Below are 13,001 nucleotides of genomic sequence, written 5' to 3'. Positions count from 1 at the left end.
CCAGAAAATATGCTAGTTATTTTTACAGTTCAAATGTAGAGGCCAATGTTGTCCTTGGTAATGGAATTCATTGGTGAAAAGATATACAGTAGTAGAACTTGTGAGGCACAGGGACTAAAAAGGGAAGACTGAGGCAAGCTGTCAAACTTTTTACTGCCATAGTTCCCAGAAATGACAATTTGCGGAAAATGTCCTCACCCTCAGGCCAACCGAGATGCAGATGTTGTTGATTGGGAGAAATGTAGCGTCGCTCACAATGAGTCCAAACGGCTGATAAAAACACTCCAATTCTACCCAAGTAACCCACACCACTCCTGTCCATCACTTAACGTCTTGTGAAATAAAATGCTTTGTTTTTGTAAGAAACAAATCGGTAATTGCAATGATTTCACTTCAAAACATTGCTTTCGGCTCAAAGGCAAATCCTCTGCCTAAGGTACCTCTTCTCAAAAAAGACAGAAATTTGCACAATTTACTAAAACGGTCCAAACAGTTCAAAACAAATACATTTGATGCGAGAGGAAAAGAAGGCTTGAGAAGTGCTGTGTATTATGGACTCTTTTGGCTGCGCGTGTTCAAATTTGCAGCGAAACATTTCATGTATCTTAATGATGGATTTGTTTCTCACGAACACACAGCTTTTTGATTCGCACGATGTTTACTGTTTTTATCAGCTGCTTGGGCTCTCATTCTGACGGCACCCATTCACCCAGAGGATTCATTGGTGAGCAACTGATGGAATTCTACATTAACGCAAATCTGTTTTGATTATGAAACAAACCGATCTAGATCTTGCCTAGAATGGCCTGAGGGTGAGTAACGAATAAAAAAAGTCTGAGCTATCCTTTAAGAATTAATTAATAATCACATTAATAATACATATCGGTTTCTTTCTCCGGACATATCAAAGCGGGCTATGCTGTCATCTAATATTTGTAATTACAGGAAATTAACGGAGTGGTTAAAGGTTTGGAAACTTTTGCAATGACTCGCAACTTTAGACAATGGGGCAAGAGTAATGTGGCACCCTCGATCATTTACCATTGCACTGTTCTAATCCAGCAGCATGAAAGTGTGAGATGTAATTTCTATTGCCCTTCAGAGGCCATTACAGCTTCTAACCCAATAAGGTAATTGACTCAGTGTGCTGGGCTTTGGGGAATATGGCTGCATGCAATTTCCTCAACGAGAGTAAAATGACTGGCTGAAATATCAGCACTGCCTGGCTTAATCGTGCCAACCTCTCGAAGCAGATTGTGGCCTTTTAGTGATGCACTCTTATAAAACGTCCAATTTAACTGATTGTGTTCAGAATTGGTCCTGCAAGTTACACTGTCTTTGCATTCTCTAAGTGGAAATCAGGTTAAATCCACTTTAGTCTGCTTAAAGTAGAGTTTAATTAGTGGTGTTTGGCAAGGAGAGCCTCGCTGCTGTTGCTCATAGTTAGGATTGGGGAACTGAACAAATTGGGAAATAAATGTTGCATTTCAGCTGTGCTGCGGATATGAACGATGCTTCAAGAGAAAGGCGTGCTAATACTTTTTCGAATCAATCACATTTAAATTTAGATGAGAAAACTGTTGAATAAAAGTTTATGGGAATTTGTCCACTAAGAAGTCTGTGGTTTTTGTTGTTGTTGGTTTTTTTTGTTGGGTTTGCAAGTTTTTACGGCCAGTCTTCAAATCAGAATTGTTATTCTTTTATGTTAATGTTAGTTAAAAAAAGTACAGTCTGTTCATTGTTTATCAATGTTAGTTCGAACTGCATTAACTAATGTAAAAAACACAGTATGAGATTTAAATAGTTTATTAGTAAATGCTGAAATAAACATTAACTATGCATTAGAATTATTGTTCATTCTTAGTTTATGCTAACTAATCTATTATAATATAATATTATAATATATATATTCTTTTCATATATTATTATACATTAATTTGCAATTTTTTGTTATACGATTTTTTGTAATATGATTTTTAAGTCAATTATATGGAGCAATTGACCTTTTAAAGTTAGCCTGGAACATTCTGCTTGGGATGAATAAAAAAAAAAAAAATCAATGAAAAGTGTTTCCTCCCTTCCTCCCTGAGCTGCAGAAGATATTTGTGTCAATGCTGAGGCCATCATTCTCTAAGCAAACAGGCATTGATTGCAGCCAAATCTGTCATTTTACTCTCAGGAGGGCACATTTTGCAGGTCGAAGTTGCGAACAGAAATCAACATGATGTTGCTTAATGACATTTATTGTACGTAATCATGCACACACATCCCTGAAATGTTCCTCTGGTAGGAAATTCAAATCCGAAGTCACTAGAAACAAGGAAAGTTAAAACATGATATTAGATTGACTGCTTGTCAACCTTCGCCGAACACTGAATCGATATCAGTGGTGTGCTCTGTGGCATATCTCATATTAAAATGATAAGAGTCAAAATTTATCCTATCAGCATTTTTGAAATGTCGTCTTATGACCTGAAATCTGCATGTGTCAGATGAATGTTCTGCGGTCAGGGATGTTGTGTATGTCCGGTGGGTCGTGATTGATGACCTCGGTTGCATCGAAGAGATCTCACTCCATATTGACAATTAATCACTCGGACTTATCAAACACTGTGATTTAACAGATTCACCGAATCTGCTTCAGTCGTGAGAGCTGACTAACAGCTATTGTGCAACTTCTGTGCGGTTTCAATCGCAGTGTAACAAATTATAAAATAATACTGCTGTTAATTTATCATAAAATAATGTTTTGATTGAATGAACCGCAGAGTATGTTTTAATGTTTAATATGTTTTAACACATTTACTGTTTAACAACAACAACATAACCTTCTTCGTCTGCTTCTTTTTCTTTTCGTAGTAGTAGTAGCTGCAGCAGCAGTAACAATACTAATAATAATAATAATAATAATAATAATTACTACTACTACTGCTATTAGTACTACCATAAAAACAGTAACAGTTAATGTACTTGCATTTACCTTTCTAGCTTTATCAAAAACACAATAAGACATCAATAATAATATTTATTTTCTAAGAGCTCATGTTTTTTAAAATATACTGAGCACTTTATTTTTCATAAAATAAATACATATTTTTTGTAACCCTCCCCTTTCCTTTTTAGAGTATCAAACATCACGTATCATTTTAAAAATGCAATAACTATTTTATTTTCCCAAGCACATACTACACAGTTCAGATTTGTCATAATAGCTATTGTATGTGCATTATTAAAATCACCGCCAACATTTATTAAACGCTACTTTGTTTTATCGCAGCCGTTTTGACCACTTTTCAAACTGAAACCACCGTTAAATAAAACCCCTTAAAAAATAAGTAATACTAAACAAATAAATAAATTAAAATACAGGATTGCGTGGCCTCTCGCGGCTTATTGATTTATTTCAATATCGGTTCTACCAACAAGCAAGAAGCTGGTGTCATAAACAGCCGGTAACAGAATGACTTCAGTGCTCTGCGTGGGTGGCTGTCACCTCAGAGACTCCAAAGTGCAGCTGACTCATCTTTCAGGCAACTCGGCGCTGCTGAAGTCATGTTTACCTTCAGCAATCTCACAATCTCACAATCATTGTTGAGAGTAGCCTAACAGCATTGGTTCAGAGTTTCTGAGTTAGGGCAGCTGCCAAAAAATAAGTCATAAAAAATAAAGAAATAAATAAAATAAAACCCCAGACCCAGACCCTTGAGGCATCATCGTTGGATTTGGCAGATCAGTGCTATTAGAAGAAGTCACAGATGATGGTCTTAAGAGCTGGAGGAAGAGCCGTCTGGATATTAGATCTAAAGGCATTAAGATCATGTAACCACGACTGTCAGGCCACAAAGGATGAAAGGAAATAAATGAGGCATTGATGATAGACGACCTACCTTATGTTAGATTTCATATGTAGCCGTGCTTGTATTAGCAATTTCAGAGTGATTTCCTGATCTTAATGGACTGAAAAAACGAAGGTTTATTCACTAATCCACAGACAAATGTCAATAACTGTTTTCCGTGCGCCACTATGTTTTTGAAACATTTCAGATATCTTTGTTGTTTGTTGGTTTACTGTTAATTTGTGCATGCCGAATAAAAAATATAATAAAATAGTCATTTTTTTTCTAGCTATGTTCGTATTTTTCAAGCAGATATCGCACTCTGGTTCCAACGCAGTCTCAATTTGTAGGTATTTTGCAAGTTGGCTAATTCCTGGTTGATTTGATTGGCTAATTCTGGGTAGGTTCAAGGGTGTAGGTCATTCATAAAAAACGATGCAAACTGGCAACTCGAAAAAATCCACACGATTTTGAGGTTGTACGAATTAGCCACCTCGTAAAATATGTACCAATCGCGAGCTGAAAGTCCCTATCAATTTATGTTGATGCGTATTGCATTATGCTTGTGCACTGCATATAAACAATTCAAACTAATGCAGTTATCTGACAATAATCACCTTCAACCACGCATAACCCAAAGCTACTGTATTTAAATCGCTCGGCATGATACCGCCCCGACCTTTTTTTCACTTTGAAATCTAACAATACAGCAAGGTGTTTGTGATCAGTCAGATCTACCGACGACCTTGCTTTTCACTTTTCTGTGTGTTGGCCTCCGAGCTCAAGTACGAGCCAACTTTTCCAAACACTTGACTGAGTGCTGAACACAGAATTAATTTGCAGATGGCCTGGTCTTCTCCTTTGATGGGGTGAACAATTACAGCGTGAGCACTCGCTAAGTATCCTGGCAAAAAAACACGGGAGCCGTTTCAAAACAGCGGGTGTCTGGCAAGTTCTGAGATAAATAATTAATTTCACGTGAGATGAACCGCTCAGAAATTGATGGTTAATGAGATCATATTACAACACGTGCTGCTCCTGATATGCAAATGAGGATAGTGAAAAGCTATAGCGATTGTCACGAAAACCTGCCGAGAGCGTCGATGTGCCAAAGTCAAAGACAAAACAAAGACATCTATTTTAGGGCTGCGATTCTAATTATTAGTATTATTGCTATTATTATATGTTTTTTTTATAAAAGTACAGTAAGGAATCCTAGCAGGCATACGACACCATTGACATTGATATTTGATTAATTTGGTTCTATTTGTGATGTCAGGTGAATAAAATTCAACATATAATATAATCGATGTCCAATACATACGTCAGCTGACATTGATATTAATTGTCTTTATGTTGTATAACCAAAATCCAACGTTAAGTCAACGTCACATATTGACGTCAACCCAATCAACCCGTCTGTCTGACGTCATGTCCAACATTTATATACAGACGTCTGGTGCCTGCTGGGATTAGTCGAGGGGGATTAGTCTAGTTAATAAACTAAGACCAATAAATAAACAAACAATAATAATAAAAAGTGATGAAATATGACCCAGAGTTGCTTAGCCTAACCCTTGTGGTCGTGTTCCACACCCTTCAGATTGATGGACCCCTGGTGGCACAAGTTTGTCTGTTGATTGGTTTCCTGCTGTGCTTGTCATCTAATAAATCTTATCATGCATCATACACTCCGAAGACACAAAGAAAATCAAACTGGTCCCCAAAGCCAAGCTGTCATACGTGTATTCATATTTCACTCTAAGAGATATATTCATAATCAGAGTTAAAAAAAAAAAAATAATAACAAATTATAATAATAATAACAACGACCAGGGGGTTCTTTCACACTGACACCAAAAACATTTGCTAAATGTTAATGCCTGGCCAAGGCATTGCAAACATGCAATTATGTCCTGCGCTCTTAATGTTCTTGCATGACATTAGCTGCAACAAACCTCAGTACTCAAGGGGCCAATAGACTTCAAATAGATTTCAATCAGCTTCTTGTGCAAGATTCTCTTCAAAGTGGCATGACAGTAGTTGACCTGAATGAGTAAACTGACCATGAATGAGTCACGACATGTGGTCGGAGACATTTCAGAACTCAACGACGCATGAAATCACACTCGATCATGAAACCAACTCCCACACAAAGAGCAAAATGTACAGTAACCTTAAAAAAATAAATAAATAACAGCAATAATCATAAAAATTCTCTAGGCCAAAACATTCCAAGGTAATTCGTGAACTGATTTAATGAAATACAGCAACGCTTGTGTTGTTTTCTGTTCTGTACTTTTGTTGCTTTCATTTAAAGTGTCTGGTATAGATTATTAAACATAAGTCAATTAAAAAAATTCTTTGCTGTATGCCCAAACTATACGCCAAGGTCAATCATTTGATTCCTAGAAAATGCGTGAACTGATGTAAAGTGTATACCTTGAATGCAATAAAATAGCCGTCTGCCAAATGTACTACAATATGTACTGTACATGCAAAATATAACACTACTTGTGTTGTCAACTTTAACATTAATTTATTTAGTTGATTTTGATACTACTTTCAAACAAGTTTATGTATATACTGTATATATGTATATATATATATATATATATATATATATATATATATATATATATATATATATATATATATATATATATATAATGTACTAGTTTTTTTGTTTTGCTAGTTTAATAACTGACATTTGATTTCAATTTTTTTGTTAAAGCATTTTGCGTTTCTCTACTTACGTTATGTTTGGGGTCTAAATGGTCCCTTAAAGAACATTTAAGCAGTCCACAGAGTGATTTTGGACGGTGTGAATTATAAACCCAACATGGACCATTTTTGTAGGTCACTTTTTACAACGTTGGTCAAGCTGTTCAAACACTAGCTGATATCACTGTTGACTGACTGGAGGAAGCCAACACCAGGGAGCTGACATGTGTGAGCACTGGCTTTAGTTCAAACACCTATGCCCAGATCCGCTCCACAAGGGTGATACAGTTTAAAGTCACCTAAACGGTAGCATCTGAGTACATAGTGACTTATAACTTTGGCAGCAGTAAATGCAATGGGAAACGTATAAATAATGGCTGAGATTTGTTAAAATTGTATATCCATTAATTTTATGTGTATCGTGAGTGCCAGAATGTTTTTTAGGGCCACTGCGCAGTGTGTTTTCTACGCATTGTGAAAGCTCCGAACGCCGAAGCATGAAGGTCAAACAGCAGTGGTATAAAACCACATGTTTGGTGTTGCACCTCAAAGAAATCGTGTCTAAATAGTATGAAATTGCTATATCAAATTGCCTACTCCAGGGGGCTGCCTATAAGCGCACTGAACGTTGCTTCGGATAAAAGCATCTGCCTTGTGCATTTGCCAGTTCAAATGTGTCTGGCCATTTGTTGCTGGCCTCGATTGATACCAAGCCAGTGTGGGTTTTTTACATTCTTGTATCATCTAGACCTATTTGCCGTCAGCTTGCATTGTATTCTCAGCCTGAAGAGATGCACTCACTCCGTATAACGCATAACGCATAAGTAAACTGCACACAAGACCAGAACTTTGTGCGATCTGATTGCAGCTTACGATTGCGTTGCCATCAGGATGCACTGTCCATTCAAAAGACAAAAACTTGTTGGAAAGAACTTTTGTTGGAAAGAACCAAACTGTTGACCCTTCCTTTATACCTTAAATCTACCCATACCACCAAACCTGTATCTAACCTCAATCGTATCCCACCTCAATAGCAGCAAAAGTGTTTTGCAATACAGTATGAATACAATAAGTACATTGTACGGTCACCTAATATAAATTGTGACAAAGACAACTTATCAAATCAGCCCTCTATGATCACTATAAATGATGAAACGATTTTTAGAGATCATAGATCCTTTGGAAAGTCATGCATAATTTCTTCATACCAATGGTTTATAGTACGTCTGCATTTGGTAAATGGCTAGAAAAAACAGGTGCATTATGAATATTGTGAAATTGTTAGAATCTTTTGATGAATATAAAGTTAAAAATAGACTTTTTCATCATTAACATCCATGCATATCATTCAGATGTTCTTTTACAGTATAGCCGCGCCATTCCGTACAGGATAAGCATCAAAGTCAATAGTCAAGCCTCGATAGGCTGCTAGCATTATTAAGTGGCAGCCAAATAATCGCTTTTGTTCGTGCTCAAAACAAGCAGGTGGCACTTCAGAATTCAAATGCATTCAGTTGTTAGATTGTTTTGGAGATACACATGACTGTTAACATTTCCAGTTGTCTTATCACTCTTTCTACCTACAGTAAAATGTGCGGAGATAATTGAGCAGAAGATTAATTGCTGACTGTCGGAGGAATTCCAATAGACCTGACTGAAATAAACCTGCGCATATGAAACTCAAATTAATGGTTGCTGAGCAACATCAATCCTGCACGTATTCGCCGTCTCTCTCTCTTTTTTTAATTTAGCTCCTCTGCTTAAGTTAATCTGTATTTCATTGAGGCCGTGAGATAATTAATGCAAATTTCAAATGAGAAACTTATTTAGTACGAACTCTAAGAAATAAGTTAACAAGGCTGTGATGTCCCAATTATTATTATTTTTTTTTTCTTTCAGCGCACCAGGAGGCGGCACGACGAACGCTTTACACGACCAAATTCCATTTCATTATTCAGGTGGAAGTGACATCACTCTGATTATGATAGTGCACTCCCAAAAACACATTCAGAATTAGTTGTGCCGCCTGCTTATGAACTCTATTAGTAAAATGAACGATTATGAGGCGATCGTTTTAGAAAACTAAACGCTAATAAATAAATAAACCAAACTAAGCCAAATTGGCTGGCTTACTTCCAGTAAGGATGCTAAATAGTCGAGAGCAGTGTGGTCGTTGTCATTAATTTTTTTTTTTTTTTTCCTATTTTATTCATTTATTTATTTTCATGCATTTGATGCTATATTTTGCAGCAGGCCAGACCACAGAAGATAAATACAGTGGTATATGTAAATATGTCTGTCGCATATCCGTCTGGCTCGTCATTCTTGTTTGATATCTCCAAGAGGCATGTCGCTCTCTACCTAATGCCAAGCTGTAAATCAGAGGAGTCTCAGAGCGAAGAGCCCATCTCAGTAGTGCAAATTTATGTAAATACTGAAGTGTACTCCTGGCCCATATCTGTGGTTGGCCATGTTGATATTAAGGACACCGTTCATGTTTAATTCAGTTTTCCATTTTTGTCCTTATTTCACTGGATTTATTATTTTTTTTTTTTTAACACATGACCCAAAGAGCTGCTGATTATGGGGAAACTCATTGGTATGATGCCAATGAGTATCATAGGCTTTTTTTTTGTTTTTGCGTCATAATCATCCAATTACAATCATTACAGTTGTGGTATATTTGTAAATTTGAATATGCACAATGTAGACATGATCGACAGATTGTTCCTCTATTATTAAAACTACCACAAATACTACTAAATATCTGATTTATAAGTATTATTATTAAACATTCTTGCCGTGCAGTTTGTGTAAATGCTGTATCTATTATTTTATGTCAAAGATCTAATAACTAAATGCATTGATAAATGAATGTCATATTTATACAACTTATTCATATTTACATTCTCAGCATCCCAAAGCCATATGATAATTCCTGCTAAACAGTTCAGGTTACCCACTGCGAGTAAAAATCGGTGCGTGTACAGTATATCCAGATAGCGTCTGTGATCCTTTTGGCTCTGGTGCATTAGAGGCTTTTCCTCTGGATACTGACATTCTGAGATCCCAAAGCATCCTAAAGTAAGCAGCGAATTGTAGATAAACATTTCTTGTAACGGAGCAGATGAAAGCTGTAGCTTGAGGGCAGTCAATTTGCTGAGCTGGTGCAAGACGCTCCCATTGTGAGCGCTAAAAGCCATATGATAAATCATGAGCAGCCGTGGGACCGGTGGCATCGAGTGTTTGCCTCTTTGAGCTTTGTCTTTGCAGACTGATGCCACATATTTGCCAGCAACTGTTATCTTCGTGTCTGTTTACTCGCGACACGAGGCTCAAACTTTCCATGTATCCACTAAAGCTTGAGCTGCAGAATGTGCAGTTTGGAGGTGATATGTAGCCTCTGGCTCCTGTAATCCTCTGATTGTTTATTTATACGTTGCGTTACAGCGTCTGACGTCCAAGCTTTATTTTTTTGGCATCACCTCTCGTGAGGGTGCGCGATTATTGCATGACAAATCCACCGAATTCACAGCTGTGTCGCCGCACTTTGCACAAACCACAATCCCCCCCAAAAATTAATGGCCCAGAAATAATTTGACGAATTGCTGTTTATTTTTAGAGGATTGATTCACCGTGGAGCTCCAAATGGAGACTTGGAATAGACGGTATGTTGTAAGTGCAAAAAAAAAAAAAAAAAAAAAGTGTAGATGGATTTATTTTTAAAACGTCAAGCACAATGTGTCAGAGAGTGTGTATTATATAGATAGGTTACTGTTTCTTTTAAAGGTTTTTGACTCTAAAGCGTAAAATACCATTATATGTTTGCGATATTTAAGAAACATGTAAAAATACTTGTTTATATGAAAAACAAATGCCATAGTCAGTTATTCTACTTTGAAAACCCGCATGCTGACAGTTTACCCAATTGTATTTTGGCACCCTGGGTTGCCAGTTGGCTGTATTTCATTTCCAAAACAGTCTCATAAAAATGTGTACCTCTGTGCACATTTTGTACAACACTGTTTTATTGTGCCTTGCTGCATGTTTCACAGCAGTTTCAAAGAGAAATGTCTACTGAGTGGTGCTAAAACATAGGTTCAATATGTGAACCCCGGCACATTTCATTAATTTGATATAGGTTTGTATTGCTGTGGTACAGAATTCTGTGCACTGTTACTAAATGTTGGTAATATGCCCTATGCCAAATCCAACCCTGAACCTACTCAAAAAAAAAAAAACATTTGTTGATGCAACTGTCGCATTTTAACTTACTTTAACATTTGAACGGTTGTCGAATATGTTTTGGCACATATTTTGTATCTCGCTAAAAATTGCACCAAGGTACGTTTTTGCCATGAGACCAGGTAGTTCATTTCATTCATTGCTATGTGTGCGCATTCCTGTTGGTGTCGTCAATCTGGCAACCTGCGTGTTCGTCAAGTCTGAGAAGGACCAAGCGCAAAAAAAACCCCTCTTCAATGTTTTAGAATTTGGATTGCAATACCTAGCTTCAATTCTGCATACAGCACCTTTTATGTTTCAGCGTTTATTTTATTTTATTATATTTGCTGCATGTTCAATAGTTAGGAAAGGAATAAATAAAAACGGAGCCGCATAAATATTTTGCACAACATAATTGTGTCTTGAGCGTCAGATCAGCATATTAGAACAAGATTCACGGGACATTTTATATTCCCTAAACTGCTATTTGAGTCTGCAGGCGTGGTAAACACCAGACCTTCAAGTGAAAAAGAAATGATTTGTTTTAACAACAACAGATTTGCGGTCTTAAACATTGGTCTCAGTCCTGTGAATTCCCAAGGACAGAAACTTCAGCAATGCTGTGCCACTTTTGGCCCAGATCGATTTGCTTTAAAGCTGGACATGAGGCGAATGTTAAGCTGGTCGTGCAGAACGTCTGATTGTCCCTCGTGTTCGCGGCCCCCGGTACGGCTGCACAGCTTACTCAGTCATAAGTTCAGCTGATTCAAAGACGGCCATGTGCAGTCACATCTCAAGAGACAGGGACAATTTCATAGACGCTGACCGTCTGTGGACCTTGGATTTCAAATATTGCTCTGACAATACAACTCTTCTACGAAATATTGAATGCTATTGAATGGAGTTTCACAGAATTCAAGAGTTATCATTTTGTCATTCTGTAAGTGCATTTGTGTAAATGTTATAGGCATGTATTTTTTTAAGTTGGCTATCTGTAAAACTATGGAAGCTTGTTCTTACCATGGGATAGGTGGGGAAAATGTAAAAATAGCAATTGTGACTATTTATCTCACAATGCTGACTTTTTCCTTCCTGTTTTTAAATCCCTTTCATGCTTTTAATACATTGGGAAGGGAAAAAACGCTAAATGTAAATTTAGAATTCAGAGAAATAGTTGTTACGAATGGAAATTGCATTATTACTAAATTAAGAGAATTCGAAATTTTCGATTACATTGTGTATATAACCCATGGCAGATAAAAAAAAAAGAGATGATGCTTTTGGAAAAGGACAGTGACGATTTTTATCTTGCATACTTTCCAGCACATTTGCTTTGAGTGTAACGTTTCACACGAAGGTTTAGCTTTTAAGTTCATTTCTCTTTCATCAATTTTGTTTTTAAAAGAAGTCTGATATTACATTGAACGGCAGACCCACAAGTGTTGGGTAATGGATATTATGCCAGTTGCACACAAAGAGCCGTATTCACATGTGCGGATCTCCAAGGACATGACTGCATTATGTACCGTAAAAAAACAACAAAACAAACAAAAAAATGATGGCATGCAAAAAGTGCTTAAATAACTTATACAATACGTATGCATGCATACAAAAACGAGGTTATTTCATTTTATTTAATAATCTTGTCGTACAAAATTCATTGCAATGATTTAACTATTAACAACTGCAAATAGAAATCATCATTGGCTCAAATGAGTTATTGCATTTTGACGAAACACTAAAGAATAAAAGCTTTAGTTTGTGTACTTTTTTAATTGTGCTCAATAAGACCAGGTGTGGGTGTTAAAAAAAAAAAAAAAAAAAAAAAAAAAGAAAAAGAAAGTTTAAAAAAGTAAGGCCATCATCTGTGTGTGTGTGTGTTTGTCATTTATTTATGTATTTATTTATTTTCTTCATGTAAATAGATTTGGATGCCCTGCAGCAAATGGGTGCCGTCAGAATGAGATTCCAAAATGATAAATAAATTTAAATAAAACAACCGATGGCACCCATTCACTGCAGAGCATCCCCTGGTGAGCAAGTGATAGACTACATTTATCCAAATCTGAGGAATAATCAATAAACAAACAAACTTATATACCTTTTGTTGGCCTAAGGGTCGAATAATCAGCAGATGTTCACTTTTTGGCTGAACTGCACCTTTAAGAAAGTAAACAGGGGCAAAGTTGCAGTTCATTCTTCCGTCGTTAATCATCG

The sequence above is a fragment of the Puntigrus tetrazona genome, chromosome 1 (assembly GCF_018831695.1).
Source record: "Puntigrus tetrazona isolate hp1 chromosome 1, ASM1883169v1, whole genome shotgun sequence".
NCBI classification, from domain to species: Eukaryota; Metazoa; Chordata; class Actinopteri; order Cypriniformes; family Cyprinidae; genus Puntigrus; species Puntigrus tetrazona.
Note: the sequence above shows the minus strand (reverse complement) of the source record.